Here is a 27,100-nt window from a genome sequence, read left to right on the forward strand (position 1 = left end):
TTGAAAAGATAGCCACAGCTGATAAACGCTTAACCAGATTCATCACGAAGAAAAGAGAGGACTCAAATAAATAAAATCAGAAAGAGAAGTTACAACTGGCATCATGGAAATATAGAGGATTATAAGAGACTACTACAAAAAATTATACACCAACAACCTAGAAAAAATGGAGACATTCCTAGAAACATACAATCTTCCAGGACTGAATCAAAGAGAAACAGAAAATCTGAACAGACCGATTACTACTAATGAAATTGAATTGGTAATCAAAACTCCCAACAAACAAATGTATAGGACCTGATGGCTTCACAGGTGAATTCTATCAAACTTTCAAAGAGGAATTAAGACCTATTCTTTTCAAAGTATTCAAAACAATAGAAGAGGAAGGAAAACTTCCAAATTCATTCTATGAGGCCAGCATTAACCCGATACCAAAACCAAAGACTACCAAAAATAAATAAATAGGGGCGCCTGGGTAGCTCAGTCGTTAAGCGTCTGCCTTCGGCTCAGGGCGTGATCCTGGCGTTCTGGGATCGAGCCCCACATCGGGCCCCTCCACTGGGAGCCTGCTTCTTCCTCTCCCACCACTCCCCCTGCTTGTGTGCCCTCTCTCACTGGCTATCTCTCTGTCAAATAAATAAAATAAAATCTTTAAAAAAAATAAATAAAATTGAAAAACCAGAATTACAAGCCAATATCCCTGATGAACATAGATGCAAAAATCCTCAACAAAATATTAGCAAACTGAATTCAACAATACAGTAAAAAGATCACTCACCAAGATCAAGTGGGATTTATTTTGGGCATGCAAGGATGGTTCAATATTTGTAAATCAGTGTGATACACCACATTACCAACATGAAGGATAAAAAATCATATGATCATCTTAACAGATGCAGAAAAAGCATTCGACAAAATTCAATATCCATTCATGCTAAAGCTTGAAAATACTTTAAAATCTTGACACATAGGCAGTAATTTAGGAAATTCTATTTGGAAAACTAAGTAGGAGGCATTAATTATAGTGAGGATTCCACGTTATGAAGCCACATTCACTTCTAGGGGTTTAATAGTTCTGGGAACAGACTGGTGGGGTGGGCCTTCCAGATCCCACGTGTTCACTGGAGAGTTCACTGGAGACAGAGCCCGACACACAACCCCGAGTCACTAGCCACACCTTGATCTTGCGTCACTATTTCCAATACTGCATCGTTCCTATCATGCAGCTTTGTTCTTTGGTCCAGTCCCCACAGGTTAAGGTGGTTACAAGTAGAAATGTAAGAATATCACTGTTTTCATCCCCAAATCCTGTTAGATGCTAGGCCCTCAAGGTGGCACTGCTTTGGGCATAAAGGCTGAGGAGAGGTTCTCCTAGCGTTCATAGCCATCATTTATTGAAGATACATTGGTTTTGAATTACCACAAAGATTTTATGCATTGAGTCAACATGTTGGAGTGCCCCCCAGTAATGGAGCTTCACAACAAGGGGGAGGGATATTTCACTGCAAAAGTCATAACCACCGTAGTAGCAAAGGCACAGACATTGTGTACACGTAGAAGCAAAAAGTGGTACTTTAGCCTCCCAAGAGGAATTTTGCTTTTTTCTCACAGTCATGCCAGGGTAGAGCTGAATATCCCGACCCCTGAGCCGAGAATCAGGTGCTGTCACACCAGGCTGCAGTGGGAACATGGTCCCCTTGGTCCCCTCAGTCAGGACAAGGCCATGGCCATCCCCACTCCCGCTTGAACCACTTTGAAATGTAAACACTGTGATAGTTGAGCTTGGCACATTGCACAATCTGGGTCTCCGTTACTCAATTTACATCTTGATTGCCTGCCAGCATCTGCCCAATCTGATGCCAGCTCATCATACCAAGGCTAAAGCAGCACAGGGATAAGGGGCTTTCCCTGTGGCCCGGATTGTAAAGGACCTGAGGGACAAGCAGATTCTTAGGAGAGCACTCTGCAACTGAATGAAGCTGGAGCCCGCTGTCCCCGGGCACCAGGTGACTGCCCTCCTTATCTGGCCCTGGTTAAGTTCAAGAAAATTAGAGAAGGTTGGCAGACTAGCTGTTATATTTAAGGGCATTGGAGGGGCGCCTGGGTGGCACAGCGTTTAAGCGTCTGCCTTCGGCTCTGGGCATGATCCCGGCATTGTGGGATCGAGCCCCACATCAGGCTCCTCCGCTATGAGCCTGCTTCTTCCTCTCCCACTCCCCCTGCTTGTGTTCCCTCTCTTGCTGTCTCTATCTCTGTCAAATAAATAAATAAAATTTAAAAAAAAAAAAAGGGCATTGGACAAGTTAGTGCAGAATAAACAAGAGAAAGAGAACCCAGGTCCATCTTCTCTGCGACCCTTATTATTTCCCACTCTCTCACCTACACGGCCACCCCCAGATATCCTCTAATTGTTTCTCTGGCCTTTCAGATAGAGTCCAAAAGTTTTATTCGGCAGGAACAAGCATTAAAAATTCTAAGAGTGCTCTGCTGCTTTTATATCAGCCTTCACAGAGTGTGAAGTTAATTCTTTTTCTGCCTGCCAGATTAAACATTCATTATGCAAACTGGACCATGCCGTTGACCAGGGTGAATGCAGTGAAGAAGAAAGACCCGTGTCTTGAGGGTGGTAACTTATAGTATATAACGAGATACTTCTCATTTTTTCTCAGGACAACTCTACTCGAGTGGGTAGGTCACTGCACCAAGGAAGAAGAGGCAGTTGAGAGGGGATGTGGCTGGGCCAGTATACTGGCTTCCTAGGACTGCCATAACAAATTACCACAAACTTGGTGGCATACAACCTGGTATTATTTATTCTCATAGTCCTGGAAGCTAGAAGTTTGAAGTTAAGACCATGTTAAGACCATTAAGACCATGCAGGGCCATGTTGTTTTTGAAGGTATTAGGGAGAGGATCTTTCCTCTCCTTTTCCTGGTCTGGGGGCTCCCAAGCAATCGTCGGCATTCCTTGCTTATAGACACATCACTCCAATCTCTGCTCCCATCTACAGAGCCCCCTCTTCTCCACGTTTCTATGTCCCCTCCTTTTCTTACAAGGGCACCAACCATGTACTGGATATAAGGCCTTCCCTAATCCAGTATGACCTCATCTTAACTAATCCCATTTGCAAAGACTTCTACCTCCAGATAAAATCACATTGTGAAGTTCCAGGTGGGTAGGAATCGGGGGGCACTATTCAACCCAATATCACCATGAACCCAAGATCGTGCCTATAGGTCTGTGATCGTTTCTACAAAGCATCATATATGTTTTGCTCTTTGTAAGACCTGTATGAAAACACCTCTCTGAGAATGGCATGGTGTTTCGTGGCTGTGCGAGAGAAATTCATCTTAGGGTGATGAGAACATGGGCTGAGAAACAGTCTATACAACAGAATTCATAACCTATATCCATCTCAATTTCCCCACTCTACAAATGAAATAACTGAAGTCTAGCTGGTTATTTCCACAAAGTCATTAAATACGTAATTAGTGGGGAAAATATGACGAGAACCCCAAGTCAATCACCCACCATTCATTTATTCACCCCCTACCGCATCAGGCATGAATAAATGAGGAAGTGACTCAAACATGATCGTCACCCTCTATTTCGTGTGAGAGACAAATCTCGCAGCAGCATATGCCATAGAGACTCCAGGTGCCACCACAGAAGTCTGTGAAGGGTAGAAGGGCCAAAAAGGAGAGGGTGGATTCTTCTTGGGGTGGACAGGGTGTAAGGAGAAGAGTGGGATGGCTTCATACTCAATCTGAGCCTGGAAAGGTGACTAGGAGCCCACCAGGCAGAGGGAACAGCATGGGTGAAGGTAGACAAACCGCAAGCAAGCCTGGCATGCTCTAAAAACTGCATACTTCTTTGTTCCTGGAGCTTGTGAGCACAGAGGTCAGATCACAAGGGGTCTTGAATGCCACTCTGAGGGGATGAGACTTGTATCAAGCAGGCAGTTATAATCAATTGAAGGGTATTTAAGCAGAGAGGTAATAAGATAGCTTTTACATTTTAGAAAGATCACTTCAACCCAGTGTGCAGAATGTACCGGGGTGAAGGAGATAAGCAAGCAGACCAGTTCGGAAGCTCCACGAGTCTAGATGAGAGACTCATTGTGTGCACTGGGAGCTCTGGCAGCGAGATGAGGTGGAGGGTGATGGGAAGCTAGTACCGGAGTGGAAGCACAGAGAGGATGACATTAGGATCTGAATGTTGGGGAAGGTGGGGAAGGAAGGCTCCTGAACCACTGTTAGGGAGAAAATGGCATGCCACTCACCAGGCTCAAGAAGAGAAAGTGGGGGGGCGCCTGGGTGGCACAGCAGTTAAGCGTCTGCCTTCAGCTCAGGGCGTGATCCCGGCGTTCTGGGATCGAGCCCCACATCAGGCTCCTCTGCTATGAGCCTGCTTCTTCCTCTCCCACTCCCCCTGCTTGTGTTCCCTCTCTCGCTGGCTGTCTCTCTCTGTCAAATAAATAAATAAAATCTTTTAAAAAAAAAAAAGAAGAGAAAGTGGGGTTTGCAGGAGTGTGCAATGAGTTCACGTGGGGCAGGCTGCACTTAGGGTGACCTTAGGACTCTGAAGAGAACATGCCCAGCAGACAGGCAGACTGACAGGGATGCAGCTTAGAAGTGAGTTTGAGCTGAAGATGCAGGACTGTAACTCATGACAATTCCGGTAGGGGCACCGGAAGTCAGCTCGTAGAAAGGCTCGGAGGAGGAGGAAGCGCGAGCCACAGGGCAGGACCAGGTGAAAGCCGTGGCTAGGACCAGCATGACAGGGCTGGGCAGAGGAAGGAGACCCCATGCTCATCTCTGCTCCATTTCTTTGCTCTTCGGTCTGCATTTTCAGAATTGTAGAAATAAAAGATTCAATACTGATAAAGCCAATAAATTATTGGCTGCAGCTGAGACCAAGATGGCCAGGAGACGTGCTGCCTTCCCTGAGAATGCCCGGGCCGAGGAGGTGGTGCTGGTCCCGTCCTTCACCACTGGAGGCCTCGATGTAATTCTGCCCCCCACCCCAGCCCCTTCACCAAATAATCCACCATGATCAACCAGGCCACCGCTACTCCTAGCTAGTGCCCCTGAGATGATGGGAACATGCCCTGTGTGCCCAGTCAGCCCCAGGACCCCCAGGGTCCAAGCTTGCAGTGGCTGAGGAAAACTGTGAGTGAACACCTCTGGTGACAGGGAGGAGGCCCCCTCCCTCATGGCCAATAAAATGTGAAACGTGAAAAAAAATCCCCCCAAAACAATAAAGTATTCTTCATGGACCAAATGACACAAACTTGCTAGGACTATGAGCTTCATAAGGTGAAATTCTGCAGAACAGAGATGTGACAGAGAAGCTACCGTGTCACCATGGACACCAAACTAGAGTTTGTACGGAGAGCACAGTCTTCCATGAGGCTGTGGGCTGTTGCCGTTGGGGTAAAGTGTGGAGCTTGGCCTATCTGTGCCTTGTTGGGAAACAGTAGTCTTGTCTGACAGACTGACCAAGCTAACCAATGAAGACCAGGCAGTTCCAACTTCTGGGCCCAGTTCCAGGAAACACTGTTTCTAAAGACGTCAGCTGCTGGCAACTGCGTTTTATCTCTCACCATTTTGTAAGACAAATTTACAGTGAAATGCTTGAATTTCTAAATAAATTTGTTGAGGTGACATTCACCGGACATAATGAACTATTTTAAAGCGAACATTTAGTAAATTCACAATGTTGTGCAAACACCACCTCCATCTAATTTCAGTACATTTCCATCACTCCAAAATAAAACCACATACTCACTAAGAGGTTCTCCCCAGAGCCCCCAGCAACAACCAACCTGCTCTCTGTCTCTATGGGTTTGCCTATTTGGACATTTCATATAAATGGAATAATTCAATAGGTGCTCTTTTGTGTCTGGCTTATTTCACTGGCATAATGTTTTGGGATTACATCCGCCTTGTAGCACGCATCAGCACTTCATTCCTTCCTACGGCTGAATAATACTCCACTGTATGGATATACCACGACTTTTTCGCCATACTTCTTTTGATGGACATCTGAGCCGTCTCTAACCTTTTGACTATTGTGATACTGCTGCTTTGACATGCACATTCTACATTTGTCTGAGTACCTGTTTTGAACCATTTTATACTCCCTCCAGCAATGTACGAGGGAGTTTTTTTTTCACATCCTCACCAACATTGTTATTTTCCATTTGGGGGGATTATCACCATCCCAGTAGGTATGAAGTGGGACCTCACTGTGGTTTTCATTTGCATTTGCCTCATGATTACTGATGTTGAAAGTCTTTTCGTGTGCTTACTGGCATCATTTACTTTTTAAGAATGGTCTTAATGTGGGGTGCCTGTGTGGCTCAGTCGGTTAGGCGTCTGACTCCTGATTTCGGCTCAAGGTCATGACCTCAGGGTCATGAGATCAGGCCCCACATTGGGCTCCATGCTCAGCATGGAGTCTGCTTGGGATTCTCTCTCTCCCTCTCCCTCTTTACCCCTCCCCCACAACTCGTGCTCTCTCACTTTCTCTAAAATAAATAAATAACATCTTAAAAAAAAAAAAAAGAATGGCCTTAACATTAAACTTAAAATTTTGTAACAATCTCAAGTTTACAGAAAGGTTGCAAGTAGAGCACAAAGAATTTTTCTCTGAACCACTTGAGCCTGAGTTGCCAACCCGAGTCCCTATTATTCCTCAATACCACGATCTCCTGAAAACAAGGACACTGTCTTACACAACCACAATATGACCGTCAGTCAGGCAAATGTACACTGATATATCACTATCATCTGATCCTCAGCCTCCATTCAAGCTTCATAAAAAGTACCAATAATGTCCTTTATAGCAAAAGGAAACCAACCTTGCCAGCACTTTGGTCTTGGACTTCTGCCTCCAGAACTTTGAGGAAATAAATTTCTGTTGTTTAAACCGCCTCCCCAGTGGTACTGTTTTGGTAGCCAAAGCAGACTCCTACAGCTCCTCACTGGTGGTAACAGGAAAGCCAAACGCATTCGCTCAGTGCAGTGCCAAGGACTAGCCAAATGTTCAGACTCGCACGACCACAATAGAACACAGCCCAATCTATTCAGAAAGATAAGGACAGAAGCCCCAGCTTGCCAGCAGGACAGTATCAGGACAGCTCATGAGGAGGACTTCAGAAGTTCTTACTGTGATTTAGACAGAGTCCAGGAGTGATCTTATCCCTAAGTGGTAGCACAGTGCAAGGAGGTGAGATCGACATGGGTACGTGCAGGGTCCACCTTGGTGCAAAAGACCCCTGCCTACAGAAGCAGTATCTCTTCAAAGTAGCTTCCAGGTCCCCACAAGGACATGACACCAAAACTTGGGAAAGCCCGAAGTGCAGTGTCTACATTAGGTATTGAAAGCTCTTTTATAGTTGCTACCAGTCCATAAGTAATTTACCAACAGGGGACATGTGACCATTAGTAATGTCCCCTGACAATACAGTTGACATACACTGTGTTATCTGGTTTCCAGGGAGTAGTAGGTAGGTAGAAAAACAGCTTCCCAAAGACACTCATGTCCTAATTCCCAGAGCCTGTAAATATGTTATGTAGCACGACAAAGAGGAAATAAGTTAGCAGATAGGATTAAGGTTGCTAATCAGTTGACTTTAAAATAGGGAGGTTAGGGGCACCTGGGTGGCTCAGTCGGTCAAGCGTCTGCCTTTGGCTCAGGTCACGATCTCCGGGTCCTGGGATCGAGCCCTGCATTGGGCTCCCCGCGCAATGGGGAGTCTGCTTCTCCCTCTGCTCCTCCCTCCACTCATGTGCCCTCACTCTCTCAAATAAATAAATACGATCTTTAAAAATAAAGTAAAACAGGGAGGTTACCCTGGATTATCTGGGTGGGCCCAAAGTAATCGCAAGAGTTCTTACAAGAGAAAGAGGAAGGCTGGAGAGTCAGAGTCTGAGATTTTAACATGCTACATTGTTGGCTTTGAAGATGGAAGAGGGCCATGTCTCAAGGAATGTGTGCCGCGTTGGGAGGCTGGAAAAGGCAAGACAACAGGCTTTCCCTCAGAAAGAAATGCAGTTCTGCCAACATCTTAATTTTAACCCATTGAGACCCTTTTCAGATTCTGGACTTCTAGAACTGTGATACAATCGATGTGTTGTTTGAAGCCACTGATTCTGTGGTAATTAGTCACAGCTGCGATGCAGGGTAACCGAGCCAGGCGGTTAATGTGGCTGGGTTCTCAAGCAGCAGGGGGAGAGGGTGTGAGACCCCTTCACCCACACCTGATATATAGCTGGTCCCTCCCTCCTCCAGCCTCCTTTCTGGGTGTCTCCAATTATATTAGTCTGCTCAGGCTGCCATAACAAAGAACTACAGGCTTAGTGGTTTACACAACAGATACTTATTTTCTTATAGTTTGAGAGGCCACAAGTTCAAGGTCAAAGTGTTGGCAGGTTGGTTTCTTCTGGGTGCCTCTCCTTGGCTTACAGACGGTCACTTGCTTGCTGTGTCCTCACATGTCCTACCCTTTCTTTGTGTCTGTTTCTTAATCTCTTCTTATAAGGACACCAATCCCATTGGATTAGGGCCCAACCACATGACCCCATTAATTCCTCTTTCAAGTCTCGGTCTCCAAATCGGGCCACATTCTGTGTCATTCTGAATTTGGTGGGGGACACAATTCAGCCCATAACACTCCACCCTCTGGACCCCCAAAGTGCATGTTCTTCTCACATGAAAAGTAAATTCACCCCCATCCCAACGGCCCCAAAGTCTTAATCTTATTCCAGTTCTACCTCGAAATCCAAAATCACCTCTAAACCAAGTTTGGGTGAGACGTGAGGTATGATTCATCCTGAGGCAAAAACTCCACCCCAGCTGCGAACCCGTGAAATCAGACAAGTTACCTGTTTCCAAAACACAATGGTGGCCTACGATAGACCTTTCCACACTGAAAGGGAGAAATGAGAAAGAAGAAAGGGGTCACGGGTCCCAAGCGAGTCCTTTGAAAGACGGTGTAGTACTTCAGACTATGTCAAATCCCATTTTGATGTGACATTATTTCAACAGAAAAGCTATTTTTACAAGGCGGGAAGTGTCTGTCAGAGCAAAATGACACATTTGAATTTTTCACGTAACTTTTAATTGAGAAAAGGACAACTACTGTCATATTTCAGCTCCTAGCATTACTCAAGAATAATGAATTTTCTATAAACATTCCTCGGCAAGCCACTCATCTGCACATTCCTGGAGAATTAATCTTTTTAAGAAATAACATGATTTTGTTCTGAGGAATCAGGATTTTACTTCACATCGTGTGTGCGTCTGTGTGTGTGAATTTATCTCCCATCTCATCTACTTCCTACTGGATTCTTAGTAGTAAGATCTCATAAGCTTTCTCTGTGGTCTTTGGCTCCATCCCCATTCCCTCTCACCTCCAGCCACCCGTTCTGTTCTCTTCGTTCTTTGTCTTGGTTGGGATTGCTATTTGCAAACAGGCTCCTAAACGTCAGAGGAAGACTGTTAGTAAACTGCAGCCTTTGGAAACTCTGCAACACACTGCTGACTTTCCTGAGCCTGGGCAGGAGCTGAGGACGAAAGCAGCTCCCAGGGGGACCTGGAACCTTCTGAGGACCCAGCGTGAGCGGAGTGGCCAGGCTGCTGAGGAAGGAGTTACCAGAAGGCGAGTGACAGCCGCACGTGGCAAAGGTATCGGGGATCTTGGAGAAAGGACTGAGGAGTGATACCTCTGCAGATGTGACCTCCACGGAGCTACAGGCGTGCCATCACTTCCCCTGCCTCTCTCTTGCTCAGGACACTACTTTCTCACCTTCCCAACCTTCTTTTGCAACCTTCTCAACTTCTTTGAAAAAAAATAATACTTTATTTTTCCAAGCAGTTTTAGTGTCACAGCAAAACTGAGCAGGAAATACAGAGATTTCCCGTTTTCCTCCCACCTCTCTCCCCCACCCCCCATGCATGGCAGCCCCACTATCAGCATCCCCAGCAGGCTAGGACATTCGTTACCGTCAGTGAACCTGCACTGATGCACCATTAACCCCCAAGCCCACACATGACGCTGTAGCTCATTCTTGATGCTGTGCCTTCTATGGGTTTGGACAAATGTATAAGGACAGGTCCAGCCATCATTATAGTGTCCTACAGAATAGTTTCACTGCCCTAAAGATCCTCTGAACATTAGGCATAATTATACCTGCCCCATGGCACAGTTCTGAAGATTAAATGAGGTAATGTGAGTGAAGGCTCTAGAAAACGGCCTGGCACAGTGTGGGGGGCCCTCGGTAAGTGGCAGTCATCAGTATGATGGAGGCACACGGGAGCAGGCTGTGCCAGGGGTCTTGGGATGTGGACCGTCTGCTCTCCCCAGGACTTTGCCGGGAACGGCAAGCCTTCCGGGTGTGTTAACATGTAAGGGAGAGGGGCGCCTGGGTGCTTCAGTCAGTGAAGCGTCTGCCTTCGGCTCAGGTCATGATCCCGGGGTCCTGGGATCGAGCCCTGCATTGGGGCTCCCTGCTCAGAGGGGAGTCTGTTTGTCCCTCTGCCTCTGCCCCTCCCCCCAGCTCGTGTTCTCTCTCTCAAATAAATGGATGGAATCTTAAAAACAACAATAACAAACATGTAAGGGAGAAAGCTAGGCCACCTGGAGTAGAGTGAGGCCTGAAAGAAACCCCAAACCCGTACCTTCAAACACTTGTGATGGGACAGCGCTTAGAGCTGTTGACCCACACCTCCCCCGTTCACGTTCAAGGAGAGATAGGTGTGGTAGGTTAAGTCGCAGACACGCCCAGGAGTCTTTGGCTATTGTTTCCAAAGCATAAGCCTCAAGTGGGGAAGAATTCAGGGTATAGGGGAACAATGCCCTGGCCAGAGCAGGAAGAAGAGTGGAGTTGCCCCAGGACCAGAGGGTGACCCGCTCCAATAGCCCAGAGTGGCTGGAGGTGGGGGTGGGGGACTGCAAAACTTTCTTAGGTACGGCATGGTTTGGGGGGGTGGGTGGTGAGACCCCAGAAGAAAATGGCCACCTGTTGCTCTGAGGCAGAGGGGGTCATGGAGGAGAGTGCTGTGCCCCCAGGCAGGACCCAAGACCACCAAGAGCCACTAGCCTCAAGGGCCCATACCCAGCTGACAGTGTCTCACTGGTACCCAGCTGAGGCATCTCGAGGACCAAGGGGGCACGTCTCCCACAGCCTGGACCTACATGAGTTCTGGGGAATCGCAGGGAGGCTGGGAACACCTGGTCAAGACCGAGACTAAAGTCCCATGCCAGCCAGAGGGATGCGTGCTTCAGCAAAAGAGGAGAGTGCCCTGCCTCCCCCACACCTGAGTGTGTGGACTAGGATTCCCACCAGCCCCATTCGTTCCGCCCCCCAGGCGCTGGCCGCTGGCCCCAGTTAATGACGGCTTCTCTGCAGCAAGCCCAGCTTCCCGCCCTGCCTGCTTCCTTCAGCTGTTCACCTCCGCTTCTCTGATCCGAGTCCTCAGCCTCCTTTGATCCTGGGCCTTCCATGCAAGTCCCCAGTCAAGGGCGCCCGGTCTCAGCATCTCGTCTGGCTCTCTGCTAGTCAGTTATGACCAGGCCGCCTCTTTGAAGGCTTGTTTCGTTGGAATCTTTGTGACTGCCCGTGCGGCCGCCAGAGCACCCTCAAGTTAATTAGTCCCCCAGGCCCCCCACAGAACTAGCAGGACCAGGAGACAGCCGTGCAGTCCCTCTCTGGACGGAACTGACGTTTGCTCTACTTGGAAGTGGTGAAGTTTGACACCTGCTTGATTTTTCATGCAGGAGTTAATGAGTCAAACTGACGTTTATATAAGGTAAGAAAAAGCAGAGGCTCGGATAAAGCCATTATTTTATTTCTGAAACCGCAGTTAATGCAATGGTGCATGAATTCTTCTGAAATGTTGAAGATGTGAGAGGCTTTTAGAAAGTCGGTACCAAACTTCCTCCATATAATGTTCAAAATTCCAATCGCAGCTTCGAGTCGGCTGCCTGAGTTTACTGTTGGGTGCCTGGAACATGTCCACTGTCATCTTTTGCTTTCTCTCTTTTATTTATTCGCCACTCCAGCTCTTCCCGATAAAAGCTGCTTTTGCTCATTTTCAGGGTCTCATTCAGACACTACCACGCTCTCAAAACTTTCTTGAATTGGCTTGGCCCCTTGGTCCCTGGAACTGAGTGCCACTGTCCATCACTGTGTGCTTCCAGGCTTTTCGTTGTCCTCACTACCTTAGACCTTGTACTCTTTTTTTTTTTTTTTTTTAGATTTTATTTATTTGACAGAGAGAGACAGCAAGAGAGGGAACACAAGCAGGGGGAGTGGGAGAGGGAGAAGCAGGCTTCCCACGGAGCAGGGAGCCCGATACGGACTCGATCCCAGGACCCTGGGATCATGACCTGAGCCGAAGGCAGACGCCTAACTGACTGAGTCACCCAGGCGCTCCTAACCTTGTACTCTTGTATTCAAACAGCAGTGAATGTGTGTTTTCTTCCTTTTTAGATTGCCAGCTCTTTAGAAAACAGGAAATTTGTTAGGTTCACTTTTATTTTATTTTTAATATTTTTATTTATTTGAGAGAGAGACAGAGCATGAGTGGGGGGAGGGGCAGAGGCAGAGGGAGAAGCAGACTCCCCACTGAGCAGGGAGTCCCAACGTGGGACTCGATACCAGAACCCCAGGATCATGATCTGAGCCAAAGGCAGACACTTCACCGACTGAGCCACTCAGGTGCCCTTTCCCTTTCTTTTAAACAGGACGACAACAGTAAGATATTTGAGGCCCCTGTTCCTTCATCATAACTTCACATAAATCAGGCACAAGCTCATGAAAGACGCCGCCACTCTTTAAGAAATTTAAGAATTCCCTTTGAGACTGTTTCAAAATGATCCTCAGATCACCAGCACCTGAAAGCTGTCAGATATGCCCCTTCAGAGCAGGGTAAGTTCTTGACTTTGCTACTGAGCACAGCAGCCCACGGTCAGTCGAGACCCGCTCTGTGGCTGCGTCCGTACAGCAGAGACCCCATCAAAGCAGGGCCGACATAGGCCAGGTGTTTTGTGCATCCTGGGAATTCTGATGCAGGCACAGGGAGTTGTGACGGCCTGAGATGCCAGTGCGAGGCCCCGGGGTCTGCCTGTCACACACGAGGGCCCCCCTGAGCAGTGTGGGTGCAGCTCAGCACTACTTAGGAAGCCGGCCCTCCCGGGAGCTCTAACTGCTGTCACAGCCAGTCATCCACTGCTGTGTGGACTGGAAGCCTCTATTGCCCCACACTCCTGGACACAGCAGTCCTGAGCCTGACACTCACCGCCCCCTGGGGGAGCACCCAGGACTCTCAAGTGACTTCCGACCTAACGATGTTTATGCGTCCAGCATAATTACTTTCTTCTAATTCTTCTAAAAGTGGTGACGCAGGGAGTAATACTCAGCTGACCAAAAGATGGCACAGACGGACAAGAAAACTTCATTCCAGGACCATGTCACATGAGTTTAAAAGAACCCCGGAGTTGATTCGGTAGACCACAAGCAGAGGGTCAGCAGGCTGTGCGGAGAGGTTTGCTGTTTCCCAGCTGGAGAACGCCTCCTGCAAGGCAGGACTCCGTTTTCATACTTTTCATCTCTGTGCAAAGACTGAGCACCACCCCTGCAAACCAGCTACCAGAACTGAATCCAAGAATCCTCCTTCCAGTCAAGTAGGAGCAGTTAGAATGCTCTGATGCTCGTTCTGGAGATGCAGGGTTTGGAAGAAGAGGGTTTTGTTTTGTTTTTGCTTTTGTTTGTTTTTTTGTTTTGTTTTGTTTTGTTTCAGATAGGAAGGGTGGATGAGAAGCCAGGAGATTTGCTTCTAATCCCATTTCTATTCTTGATTACTCGTCTGACTGTGAGCAAGTTTCCATCTCTGCATTTCGGGGCTCCCCCTTGTAACAGTCTGTCATCATCTTGTCCCACAAAGATCAGAGTCAAGTATGATGTCTCAGGTGGGAACAAAACCAATAAGACAACTTAGCAAATTCATAACATCTGAGACATTGTCACTTGACTTTCTGAGATAAGATAACAACCTAATGGCTTGATCATGATTTAAAATAAATAAACCAAAGAAAATTAGTAATAGGGTTTTCATTCTAGTTCAGGAGACTTTATGACCAAATGACTGCTCAGACAGTTGTCTTCAGAAGAGGAAGGAAGCCTGACCTCGCAGGCCGTCACCCACGAACACTGTTGATTGTGTGTTACATACATTACCGGGATCTCTCCAAGGTGTTTATTCATACTTTGCAGACGGACTGATTTGTGTTGCTCAAGAGAGCCATGCATGGAGGAGAATTTTTTAGCAGCAGTGAAAAAAAAATAGGACACATTAAATAAGCTTGAAAGTGATCTGGGTATTTTCCAGGAAAAAAGATGCAGAGTCTGATGTGAGCTTTTCTTTAACGTGTTGGCGGCCTGCTGATGACCCCTGCAAAGTAGTTGTCCAGGGTGAACTGTCCCTAAGTGGCACAGGTAGGGGTGGCAAGTGGCAGGGCTGAGGCTGGAGGCAGGTGGAGAAAAGTTCTACCTATCCCAAGTAGCCAAGGAAGCCACGGACCATAGGATCTGTTTAGCCGACCCGACCAACGCCAGCTATGCCCCGCCCCTAAGTGCCGCGCCTGCACCCCATGGCCGGAGCGTGGCGGGAAATCTCTGAACAATACAGTCTGCTGGGGAGGCTGGCTCTGGCTATTTCTCCTTTGAACCAGAAGTCAACTCGTTGTTGGGAAGTGGCCCCTGAGAAGGGAAAAGTCTAATCAAGATAATAAGGCTTTAAGAAGCAAGAAAAATGTACACACAGTCCAGCTCACCTACGAAGTCTCTGTAAGATGCAAAGATAAGTACCCAAATCTGAGAATGGTCCAAAGAATTGCAGGGGGATGGAGGCAGAGGTCCTACCAGTCCTTCCAGTCACCAACTTGTCACCACTTTGCAAGGGAGGGTGAAGGACCAACAGCCAGTCTTCCCTACACGGGGAAGACCTGTCCTCTGGAAATTCTCTGCCCAGTTCTCTGCAGAAGGAGCAAGGCTGCTTAGCAATTCTTCCTGCTCTGAAGCCAGCAGCTAATATAGGAAGGCAACGTGGAAAAAAGGTAGAGAGCAAACAAATGTATGGTATTTTAGAAAATCTACCATAACATTTGTTAATAAACCACAGAGTCACGAAACGGAAAGGATTTCACAGACTAGGGCTCCAATGGTTTTAAAGTACAAAGGTCCTTTCTAAAATAATAATAATAAAAAAAATGCAGCCTCCCTGTGGCAGTACTTTCAATATCTATTGACTCAGAAGATACAGATTGATATAAAGAATTCAGTAACACACTTAAGTTCATCTTATCTTCCTGACCCCAAGGACTTCCATGCACACTTGCAGATTAGCGGTAAGATAAGCCTGGATTCAGAGACCTCTTAGAGTCGTTCTGGGTACCCCCTGGTGGAAGCTAAAGGCTGCAAGAGGGGACGTAATGTAACCCCCTTTAACCAGCCTCTGGTAGCCTCACACTGCCAGGGGACTCCTGGGCCACAGCCAGGGGTCCTCTCTCTGGGGGACCCTGAGGGAGGGTCTTTCCTTTCACTGAGCAGGTGAGCCCAGACTAGGGTGGGGAGAAACCAGCTCTGTGTGCAGCAAGACTATGTCCTGATGTACTGGTCTGTGCTTTCTCTCCGGGCTCCCTTGCCTCCTACCCTTCCTTGGCCAGCCAGAGGCATCCACATTGCCTCAGGGGGAACTAGGATTATTAAAGCGGGAATAGAAAGACATAGAGGTATTTTGCTTTTTTCTTTCAAAGCAGGTTCTTTTTTTTTTAAGATTATTTATTTATTTATTTGACAGAGAAAGACAGCCAGCGAGAGAGGGAACACAAGCAGGGGGAGTGGGAGAGGAAGAAGCAGGCTCCCAGCGGAGGAGCCTGATGCGGGGCTCGATCCCAGGGCTCTGGGATCACGTCCTGAGCCGAAGGCTGATGCTTAACGACTGAGCCACCCAGGCGCCCCTCAAAGCAGGTTCTGAAAGCCCTCTTCGGAAACGTGCTTTGAATGCCAGAGCTTTTGGTTTATGTGAAGAAAGGGAGGACCCCAGAGACACCTAGAAAGAAAAGAGAGAAAGGCCAGGATTCACCTGTCCCTAGGATGCCTGTGCTGGGAGAGGTGCAGTGAGCAGCACAGAATAACCCAGGAGCCTGAGGGACCCACATGTAAGTAGACCAGTTCGCACTGAGAGGCAGGCCTGCCCTTCCTTTGTCTTCATTACACGGGGAGCCCATGCTTACTGGAAGCTCGTGGCCACTCAGGGTCCCTTCACCCATGCTGAGGCCGTGTTCTCTGCGGGCCTCCTGCCAGCAGACCTGGATATTACTGTGGGTCCTCCATAGGATGCCCGCCTGTGCCCCGAGATACTGGTGAGCCTTATCCCAACTATACCCTATGATGCGCTCATGTCAAAGGCCCAGGTGGTCTCATGTGCTCCCTCCGGTGGGTGGAGCCCCGGACAGGAGGTGGTGGTGCGTGGATGCACTTGGGAGGGGCACATCTGACCCGGAATCTGGAACCCTATGGGCCTGTAAGAGCATTTGGGGCTATTTTTCCCTCTAAGAGGCAACAAAATGCAATCGACAATGTGTGGAAGCCGCAAGTTTCCGTCCTGGCTCTGCGGCGCACCTTGGCCAAATTGTACTGGAGACTTAGTTTCTCAGTCAGGAATGGGGATAGAAATTCAGGCCTCCTAGCGTTTCTGAAAAGCTCAAGTGGACAGGTTACGTGAATGCTTTTGGTAAAGTACAAGATGCTAATCAAATGTTAGCTATCGCTCCTTGGAGAATCTAGGCAGCACCTGTGAAATACCTGGAATATAAATTCAGCAGACATAGCTGGAATAGTGGTATCAGGTGATGTTTACTGTGCTTAATACTTCAAAAAACCCTTGAAACACTGTCTTAAAATTCTTCCGACCACTTATTTCAGTCAAAGACTGAGGGATGAAGATGCTTTATATTAAAGAACTCCTAATATATGGGGCGCCTGGGTGGCACAGTGGTTAAGCGTCTGCCTTCAGCTCAGGGCGTGATCCTGGAGTTCTGGGATCGAGCCCCACATCAGGCTCCTCTGCTGGGAGCCTGCTTCTTCCTCTCCCACTCCCCCTGCTTGTGTTTCCTCTCTCACTGGCTGTCTCTATCTCAATAAATAAATAAAATCTTAAAAAAAAATAAAATAAAGAACTCCTAATATAAAGAATTGTCTATGTTAAAGAATGAGGATGGACGAAAGAAGTCTGAGACAGAAACAGATGTTTGGAGACAGGAGAATCTAATATACGTAAGGATGCTGTGCTTAATAGAGTCTTTCCTTCACTACCGGGCCAGAAAGGCGCTTTAAAACCACGCGATGAGGGAGGAAGGCGGAGGTTTGCATCAGCACACAGCTCAGTCTGCACCTGGCGTCAGGTGGAGCACGGTGAGCAGGGACGGGGAGCCAGCCTCGCCTCCAGGCCGGGAGGCACTCACGGTCGGCATGGACATGAGAGGACTTCTGAAAAGGAGCTCAGGCAAAGAAGCAGCAGAGGCCACCCCTCTACTCAACCAAGAAGGGCCTGGGATCCAGCTCCTGTCTGCCTGCCTTGTTGGGTGCATCTTCCGACGTTCCCGGGTCTCCCGACCAGCCCTCAGGCAGGACACGGGCAAGAGTGAGCCAGTGCAGGAGCTGGAGCCAAGAGGCTGGATTTGGAATGCTGGAGCTGCTCCTTACTCGCTGTGCAACTTTTGGGCAAATTACTTGGCGCCTTGTTTTCTTCAGTGGTAAAACAGGAAGAGTCTGAACTAGCTTCCTGTTGCTGCTGCAACGCATCTTAAACAACACAAATTTGTTATTTGAGAGTTCTGGTGTTAGAAAGTGCACAGCGTCCGCAGGGCTGCTGGAGGCTCTGGGGAAGAGTCTGTTTCTTTGCCTTTTCCAGCTTCTGGTGGGGGGCCACGCTCCTTACTCACAGCCCCTCCACCATCTTCAAAGCCACGAGTCTAACATCACCCAATCCCTCTGACACTGCCGCCCTCCTTTTATAAGGACACTTGTGATTACATTGGGCCCATCAAATACTCCAGGATACTTTCCCCATCTCAACGGTCTTAACTTAATCACATCTGCAAAATCCCTTTTGCTCTGCAAGGAAACACAGTTTCCAGTGCGGCCATCTTTGGGGGTGGGGGCATTATATTTCCTACAACCATAGTTGTCAAGGAATAAATACGTATGAATATATTTATTTTTTAATTAGGCTCCATACCCAGCATGGAGCCCAATGCGGGGCTTGAACTCATGACGCTGAGATCAAAACACCTGAGCCGAGATCAAGAGTTGGCCACTGAAGTGACTGAGCCACCCAGGCACCCCTCCAGGAATACACACTTAATACCTGTAAGACACTTAGAGCCTGTCTTGTACTGAGCACTCAAAAAGTTTTAGCTGCTATTAACATTACTTGCTGAAACAAAAAGCCTCAAAAGTCTTCACCATTCATTAGTTATGACCCAACCCTTTCATCTGGCCAAGTCCCGAGACCTCCTTCTGGAAGCCTTTCCTGACCCAGACTGGGTGTGGTGTCCTGCTGTGTCTAGGTTCTTAATTCTGTGTCGTGTTATAATCATCCGTCTCCCTCACTAGCGTGTAAATTCCTCAAGATCCGGGACCTCCTTTTACTCATCTCTGCGTTGCTCCCCGCCGGCACAGTAGCGTCTGCAAGTCTCCTCAATGAGTAATGGTCCTCCCTGAGTCCTCAGCAAACAAGGGTGATGTCGGTTCACGCGCCTGCGGGGTGCCCGAGACCGTGGAGCTGCTGTGAGCTGCCGGAGGGGAGCTGTGGGACGGGGGTAGGGAAGGGTCTGTGTTTTGGGGTCCTCGTGCTCTGCATGGAGGCAGTTAGTTCCTCAGGGTAAAATAGCTGGTTTCCCCATCAGTGAAGCTGTCAGGAAAAGCAGGGGAAGACAGAGCCCCGCACTCAGCCTGGAAAGGAGTTCTTGCTCCTGCAGGTGTTTTGGCCTCGTGGTGTCTGTGGGGAGTCACTGCCTCACAGCTCCAAAGCGGGGGGTGGTGGGAGAGGCTGGCACAGGAAACGGTCTGGGGCCGCTTGGGTAGTTTGGGAGTTTTCAGTCACAGGGAAGGGTGACCGGCAGAAATCATCTGCTTCAGTGGTTTACAAAACTCAAAAAACACAGATTCCCTGGCCCCAGCTCAGAACTGCTGAGTCAGAAGGTCCAGGGGTGAGGTGGGATTTTGGAAAATGACCCAAAGTCATTCTGCTATGCATCCCGGTTTGGGAACCACTGATGGATCTGCCTGGAATTTTCCAGACAGACTGTGCTACCAAGAAAGGATTCCTAAAACAGGTGTGTAAAAATGGAATGCACAGCCGATGCAGCCCATCATTAAGCAAGCTGCTTACTCCTCACCCGGCCAGGCCACACAGCAAGAATCCACAAAGCAGAATGTGTCTTCCAGCCTCCCCGTGTCCACAGCGGAGCAGCCCGAGGGTGGTGGCTCCCTCCTCTGGGTAGCCCCCAGATCTTTCCTGCGTGTGGTCTTTGAGCCGGCCTCTCAGGGGCACCCTCTGGTGGGCTCTGGGTGACTCAAACGCCTTTGGATGAGGGCTCCCTCCCTATTGCCTCCACCTGGCGCCTCGGGAGCCACTTGGCCCCTCGGTCCAGTGGCTGGATTGGTGGAGCATCCACAAAACAGGGAGAGCGTGGCGCTGGGTGTCATTTTGCTACGAGTCTCTTCCTCTGCCTTGAGTCGGACTACCAAATGCTCCTTTTGGGAAACATGGCTTCCTCCGATGCTGGGTGTAGTGGAGGCTCTCGAGGATGGCAGCTGGGCATAAATCACCTGTGGGCCCAGCACATTTTCATCTCATTCCATTTTCGCTGCCTCTGCACCTATGAGACAAGTCCGTTTCATTTCTTCATCTTGGATCCCTACACGGAGTCCTTCTAGAAGCAGCTTGATTAAAATCTACAATAGTCTTTCCCTGGAATTCTATTATCTTCCTTCCGCGTTTTATTTTTCTCCCAAGCACCCGTCACATTTTAAGATGTCCCCCTCTCATTTATTAATTTACTTACTGAAATAGCTTTTGATTTTCCAGCTTATTCTTAGTGGCCTGCTCCCTCTACTAGAATGTAAATTCTGTGAGGGCAGGGATTTGTCCCCCACCCCCACCCCACTGCTGGCTCCTTGTCCCCTAGCAAGTGGAGAGTCCAGGGAGGAGAAGCCAGCAGAACCCTGCCTTGGGGCACATTTCACAGCTAACAGAGGTCCAAGGAGGAGGCAGGGCAGGAAGAACGGGAGAGAAGTCAAGAGTGGCTGGGGCCCTGGGCCAATGTGTGGGCGTCTTAGGTGAGTTGCCATGGTTACTGGGAAGCAAGGCCAGGGCCCAGCCCTCCAGTCTCAGGCCACCAGAGCTTGGCGGTAGGTAGAGGGTGACCAGGTTTGGGGGAAAAAACCCCAAAAACTCACCCTTGGATAGATATACTCTCCCTGAAGGCTAATCAACTGTAATCCTGACATCCACGTGCTGGGTCAGATGGTGCGGCCGCATTGGATCAAATTCATGGCGTTAGGGGGACAAAGGAATCATAAACAAGAGACAGAGCTGCAACGGCTTGAACACAGAAAGAATGAGTCATCCAAGGGAGCGTCGTGGTGGCGGGCTTGCTGTGGCCTCCCAGACACTGGTGGCCTGAACAGCCTCGGGGACTGCTGGGCAGGCGGGTCCTAAGGGACTTCAACGCCAGAAAACCTGCATTAGAAAGAGGGTGCATTACCTCCTCACCAGCCAGGTCCCACACTCTCTCTCCGCCTGTCCTGCTCCTTCCTTCCCTTCCATCCACTAAACCAGGTCAGGCTGCCCTCTCTGTCCAGGCCCCAACTGGCCACCCTGGGCCACCCAGGCACCAGCATCTCCCTTCCGCTCCACCGCTGGTCAGACAGCAGTGCCCACTGCCGTGAGGGCCTGGGCATCTGGGGCCGACCACTGCCCTGCCTCTCCTGCCTTGTTCCTCTGACCTGCCCCACACAGCAGGCACAGAGGGCCAACCAGCGCCTGCTAAACCTGCCTCTGTTTCACGACTGCCCTGGGTCCCCATTCACCCCAGAACAGACTGTGCCATTCGTCACCCCAACTCTGAGCCTTTGCACGTGCCGGTCCCCCTGCCTGGAAAGCCCTTGCTCACGTGCGTGTGTTGGAAAATCTTGCTCAGCTTTCCGGGGCCGCAGCTGTCAGGCCCTTCCTGCACCCCACTGCTCTCAGGAAGAACGACTGTTCCTGTTATCACCACTCCCACAGCACTTAGAACGCGGCTGTGGCAGCGTTAATCCAGGGGCAGGCGAGCTGCTTTCACGCTCATGTCCCCCCTAGACAATGAGCACGCTGAAGTCCTTATGCATCTTTAAACCGTCAGTGCCTGAACTACCTGGTCACATGTTCATTATGTGAATGTCTTAGAAATAAGTGGCTTACGTACGATCTTTTAGGAACGTATCTACCACTTTCAGCAACACGCGTGCTCTGGAAAAGTCCTTCCGTAGTGTCCAACAATGATGATGGCTTACGGCAGTAACTCAGAGGAAAACCAGAGAACGGCGGACAACCCTGGGAAGGCTGCTCACGGCGTGGATCAGAACTCTGCGATGACAGGTCCCGTGACAAAGAAAATTTCTCTTTCGTAAAAACATGCCTGGGTCCCGGCTAACCATCGATTTAGTTCCAACACTATTGACTACAGCAAATTCTAGCAGAAGGAGATGGTCTGGAGAGAAACGAAGGAGCTGGGAGGAATCTGACCCATCAGGGGCCACAGCGAACCTGGGGTGTGAGGGCTGGAACCCCTGGAGCAGGATGCACAGGGCCTCTGTCCAGCCTGTCTGTAACAGATCTGAGATTGAGGAGACCCAGCACAGCAGACAGAGCCAGCACAGAAAGATCGGCGGGAAAGAGCCCCCAAGCCTCCAATTCTCCAAGATCAACCAAGTGGGGGCGCACAGCGCTGAAACACCAGACTCCGACTAGAAGGGCAAGGAGGTAAAGCTACTCCAGACAGGCCCAGGGTAACAGGGTCGTGGGTCCAGAGCGGGGTCTACCCAGGTACCCAGACGGTCCAGGTGAGCAGAAGGCTCTGGGGACCTCATCCCTGCTAGACACAACTCAACTGAAGAAGAGGGTACGTGATGCTGACGAAGGCCAATTTACGAACCTATACCTCGCCTTGCTCCGGAAAAATTCGGTGGCTGATTTCACGGCCAGTTTCCCTGTATTGTTTTCCTTAAGGTTCAATGCTGTCGGATTCGCCACTCAGTTTCTACCATCGTCCCCTCTAGGCCACACCCCAGAGCCACCACTGCCCTTAAGAGTTTGGGAGCCTGACTGTGTCTTTACACCCTCGTGACACCTGCTTCCCGCTCTATATACCATCAAACATACACTCGTACACTTAAATAATCTGTCTCCTTAGCCAGGATGCAGCCTTCCCTGGTGCATGTGGTCCCACGGGGGTCGGGGGTAAATAAGCATCTATAGACCGCTGGAGCCCCATTGGAAAACAGAATTTTCCCCAAATTAACAGAAACTAAAACCAAACAGGGATTATTCATGCTGGTTTGGCATACCATAGGCTTTGGGCTCTAGATTTCACCAAGGAAAGGTCCTGCTGAACATGTCGAAGGGGGCTCAGAATATACCACCCCCAAATATGCCACTTTGGCATAAGGACTATTTTGAGCCAAATGCAAGTAAGAAACAGCAGACGCAGGAGGAACCCTCTGGGTCTTGCCCTCTCTGCCAAGAGGTTTATTCTTTCCGTCTCCCCTACCAGGAGGAAGAAAACCACCATTAACACTGGAGAGAGAAAGCAGGCATCAAGATGGGTCTGCACAAACAAACGTTGCTAAAATAACTCTGATCTTCCATGAATTTTCCCCCTGTATTCACCTTCCCACAATTTACTGCCCCTAAAATCTCATATTCCTTTTTCTTTGTCTTGTCAGTTTCCCACAATTGATTTCCCTTTGTTAAGATGGTCTATAAGCTCTCAAGCCTAACTGCTTCTTCAGGATTTCTCTTCTTTCCTGTGAAGACATGTGCACATATAATAAACTTTTCCTCCCATTAATTTGGCCCTTTTCTCCTGTCAATATCTTCTGTTGTCAGTTTAATTCACAGGTTCCAGTCACTAAACCTAAGAGGGTGGAGGAAAAGCCTTTTTCCTTCCCTACAGTTTCCACCAAGGGCATGCACAGCAGGTACTCCAGGGCAACAGGAGGACTCCCCAGATCAGGCTAGAAAAACCCTTCAGGGGAGGATACCAGTTCTTGGGTGTGCCTGGACCCTCATACAGATCAGGAGGGATGGGAAAGTAGAGGCCACTGTGACAGTGGGTCTTACAGATAAAAAGGAGGTCATCAGGCAGCAGAGATTCAGTCTGGGGGGACCATGGTCCTGGGCTGCCAGAACTTCCCAATAACAGTGGGTATTGGGGTGGGGGAGAAAATGGTTTTTTCGAAGGTGTATTAGTGATTTGATTCTGGGTTCTGTTGCTTGACTTAGAAAGCAGACCTTGCTGTATGGGGAGTGTGGGGTGGGGCAGTCAGCAAATGCAGGCTGCCCCAGCCTATATGCTGCTAGATCTCTGCTCCCCCGCCCCCCAACATCCCAGGGTGCCAATATGAAGCACACCCACCCACTGTCTGCCATCCCTGCCTCTGCCTCCCCAACAGTGTTCAGAACCTGAGCCACAGAGCTGGCCGGACCACCACTGACAATAACCTGCTCCCAACAGACTGCCTGCAGCAACCTTCATGCATCGCTCTGCTTTCTAACTCCCTGTCAGCGTTGCCTTGCTCTTTCCTTTCTGTTTCAAATTCCATTTCTCCTACTTGGACTTTAATACTTGCACCGTGTTTTTGGTGAAGATCTCTCAATTCTACACATTTGTGGGATAAAACACCAGAAGTAAATACAGTAGATTTGGGTGGTGGGTCTATGGGAGCACGTACCTTTTTCATATTAACACTTTTTGCTGTTAGAATAAGAAGTTTCCCTTTTCCTATTGCTATCTCCCTGGCCGTCTTCCTTTGGTGGTGACCCTGAGCAGGGGGTGAAGAGAAGCTCCCAGAGTTGCAAATTAGACATGAATGCAAGGAGGAAGCACAGGCACTAATGAGAAATGCAGACAGGCATACGTGGTGCAGGTTAGTGGACCTCGGGCTGCTGCTCCGTGTGCATTCGATTGTCGGGGGGGGGGGCAGAGGGATGCTTCAAGCATTTCTTCTATCTCTTCTTCCTCAGCCTCACAGCACACATCCCACTATAGAGCGCCAACCCAGCCACCCAGGGTGAAATGGTTTGAAAAATCGGAGAGAGGAAGGAATCCGCGCTTTTGTGAAAGGAGCGCATGCGCAGTCCCTGGGAGAGGGTCTCCACACACCTCACCGTGTCTCACCTTCCGCGTGTCTCAGTTGCTCCCCCTTTGCACTTGTATACCTTTTCCTTGGTTAGTTAAAAAAAAGTCACCACTACCCACCAAGCAAGCCTGCCAGAACACTCCCGGACACTTGTTTTTTGTTTGTTTTTTGCTAAAGAGCTTTGCATGCATGGTGTGAGGATTAAATGCGACCACCCATGTGACCACCCATGTGACTCGTGGACTTGAAGCCTGGTCCTCCCAGGTCTGGCCCTCTGAGCTTGGGCCACTGGTGCCTTGCTTGCAGATACCCTGCTACCTCAGGGCTTCAGTGGCCAGTGGCTTCTCCACAGCCTCATATATGTCCTCACTCCTCCTAGGACACCAGAGCCCATTCCACAAGCACCATATCTTCAACCCAGCCGCCTACACCTTCCATTTTGTCTGCTGGGTTCCACTAGGAAAACTGATTGCACACCACCTGCCATTTGACCGAACAAAAAAGCTCCTTGATAATTAAAGTGATTTGGAACGCTCCTGCTAGCTTACTGAATTGATTCCCTCTTAAATACCTATTGTTTTCCCTGTGGTGATTTTTTTCTTTCAGCAGTAATTCTTGCCTCTACTTTCTTCTCTAAATGGAAATTTCCTTTGCATTTTTTTCACTTCTGCTAATTTATTTAAGATATTTGGTTTATTCTTCATAGGGTTATAAAGAACTAGTTGAAATCTTACAGCCGTGTTATGCTAATTTCTATACTGTATTTGGCCCCCCTGTTTTTCTTTGCTGACACTCACTTAGCGTCTCTGATTTTCAGTGAAAATACCCTTGCTGGCTACTGTTGAAAGGATATTTTTGTAGTAGTTTTGGTGTATTAAAGAAGTTAAGTTTCATTTTCTGGTTTAAGAAAACTGAATGAATACTCTCTCTACCTGTATAATAAGTCTCTATGCCCGACCACCTCTACCATATTTATTTACCAATAAAAAGGGGAAATCTGTGGGATTACAGAATATCATATGCTCATAAAGGTAAGATCTTAAAGACCTTGTTCCAAAATGCCATGAAGAAAAAGGGCAATTTACTGACACGCACTGCATTATTAGGCATTCTCCCCTTTTCGAGTAGAACAAAAATGAGTCAAGGTAAGAACAATGAGATAGTGAGACGTGGCTATAAATAAGCGAGAATGATTTATCTGGCAGACTTCTGTCTTTTCTCAGCCATTTGGCTGTCTTCCTCAGTAAACGGTAGTTGTGGTGGTGGTGGTGGTAGGGGGGAGAGGTGGCGTGATACCCAACCCCTCCTACAGCCCAAGCCCAACGCCCTGAGACAGCTACAGGGCACTTGCTTCCCCAGGGACCAGGGGGACGACAGTTCCCACCTGATGTTCCACCATTTCAAAGAATGTGCTGAGATATGGCAGACTCTGGAGACTGTCACTTTACCTTTAAAAACCGTAAAATGAATATGGGAAAAGCTTTTTCCTGGTTTCTCCACTGTCTACTTGCATGAGAAATGTCAAAGACAATTGCCTAGCCAATCATGGGACTCCTGGGAATGACCCTTTTGTTGTGCTATTTCTCAGCTAGCCAGACATCTTCCACAGGTTCCCTTTGGGCAATTTTATTTTAAGGAGGAGCAAACAGGAAGGCCATTGTCCTAAATAGTTATTTCAGCTTAATAACCCCACGGGGAGCAGACTCATTCATTACCAGCAAAGCATCACAATAAACCCTGTATTTACATTAACACCTACTATTTATTAGGTGCTATATCCATCTTTTATCCAGACTGATAACTGAGCCAAGTCCACACTTCAAAAATAATTCATAGTTTACATCTTGTTTCTCGGGACTGAAAAAGGCTTTCCGTTTAACATCTCAGTTGTTCCCACAGTAGCTTCTTGCAGGGAACAGGGCCAGATCAGATGGCGGTGTGCCTCCCTTCCCCCGCAGCATGCAAAAATCAGGAAAAGGATTTCCCCAAAGAATCAAGAAGCCAGCCACAGAGCCCAGGTCTCTCTGCTGCTCTGAGGCATTTACCGCTGAATTTGTCCGTCCCACGGTGGGAAGGAAGCCTCACAGTGAGGACTCACGAGCAGATGACAGGACTGGCACATTTTAATGGGCAACACTGCACAGTCCAGGAGGCCTTCTGCTCTGACTGAAAGGGCAGGCCCTGTGCCAGCCTTTTAGAACCCTAGCAGGTAACAGAAAGAGACGAGGACCGGCCGTGCTAGGGAGCTGGGAAGAGGGTGGGAGACCCGGCGTTGAGGGTCCACCTTATCACTTGATCAAACTTTAACATTTTTGGATTTCCTAACACCCTAGCCCAAAATACACGAAAATAAGCAAATCCTCCCAAATTAAGAAGTCTTCTCCAGCCACATCTCTGCCCCCCTCACCCTCCCGTTATTATTTCTAAGGCAATTAAGAGATTAAACCAAGGCTCCCCCCAATGCCGTTGGGTGCGCGTGCTGCGAGTGCAGACAGTTTCAGCACCAGGCTCGGGGACAGACGCCATAAGGCAGGGGAAAACGGAACCCTCGCCTCGGCGTCTACTGTCACCACCAGAGCTGCTCTGAGGCAGGTGTCCCGGGGTATTGAGAAATCCCGTGGGCT

At 48.7% G+C, this 27,100-nt stretch overlaps 1 pseudogene; it reads left to right on the top strand.

The window, feature by feature from the left end:
- Positions 1–4,920: 4,920 nt before the first annotated feature.
- LOC130543074 (NADH dehydrogenase [ubiquinone] 1 alpha subcomplex subunit 3-like) lies at positions 4,921–9,728 on the top strand (annotated as a pseudogene).
- The last annotated feature ends 17,372 nt before the right edge of the window (positions 9,729–27,100 follow it).

The sequence above is a fragment of the Ursus arctos genome, unplaced genomic scaffold (genome assembly GCF_023065955.2).
Source record: "Ursus arctos isolate Adak ecotype North America unplaced genomic scaffold, UrsArc2.0 scaffold_7, whole genome shotgun sequence".
Classification (NCBI taxonomy): domain Eukaryota; kingdom Metazoa; phylum Chordata; class Mammalia; order Carnivora; family Ursidae; genus Ursus; species Ursus arctos.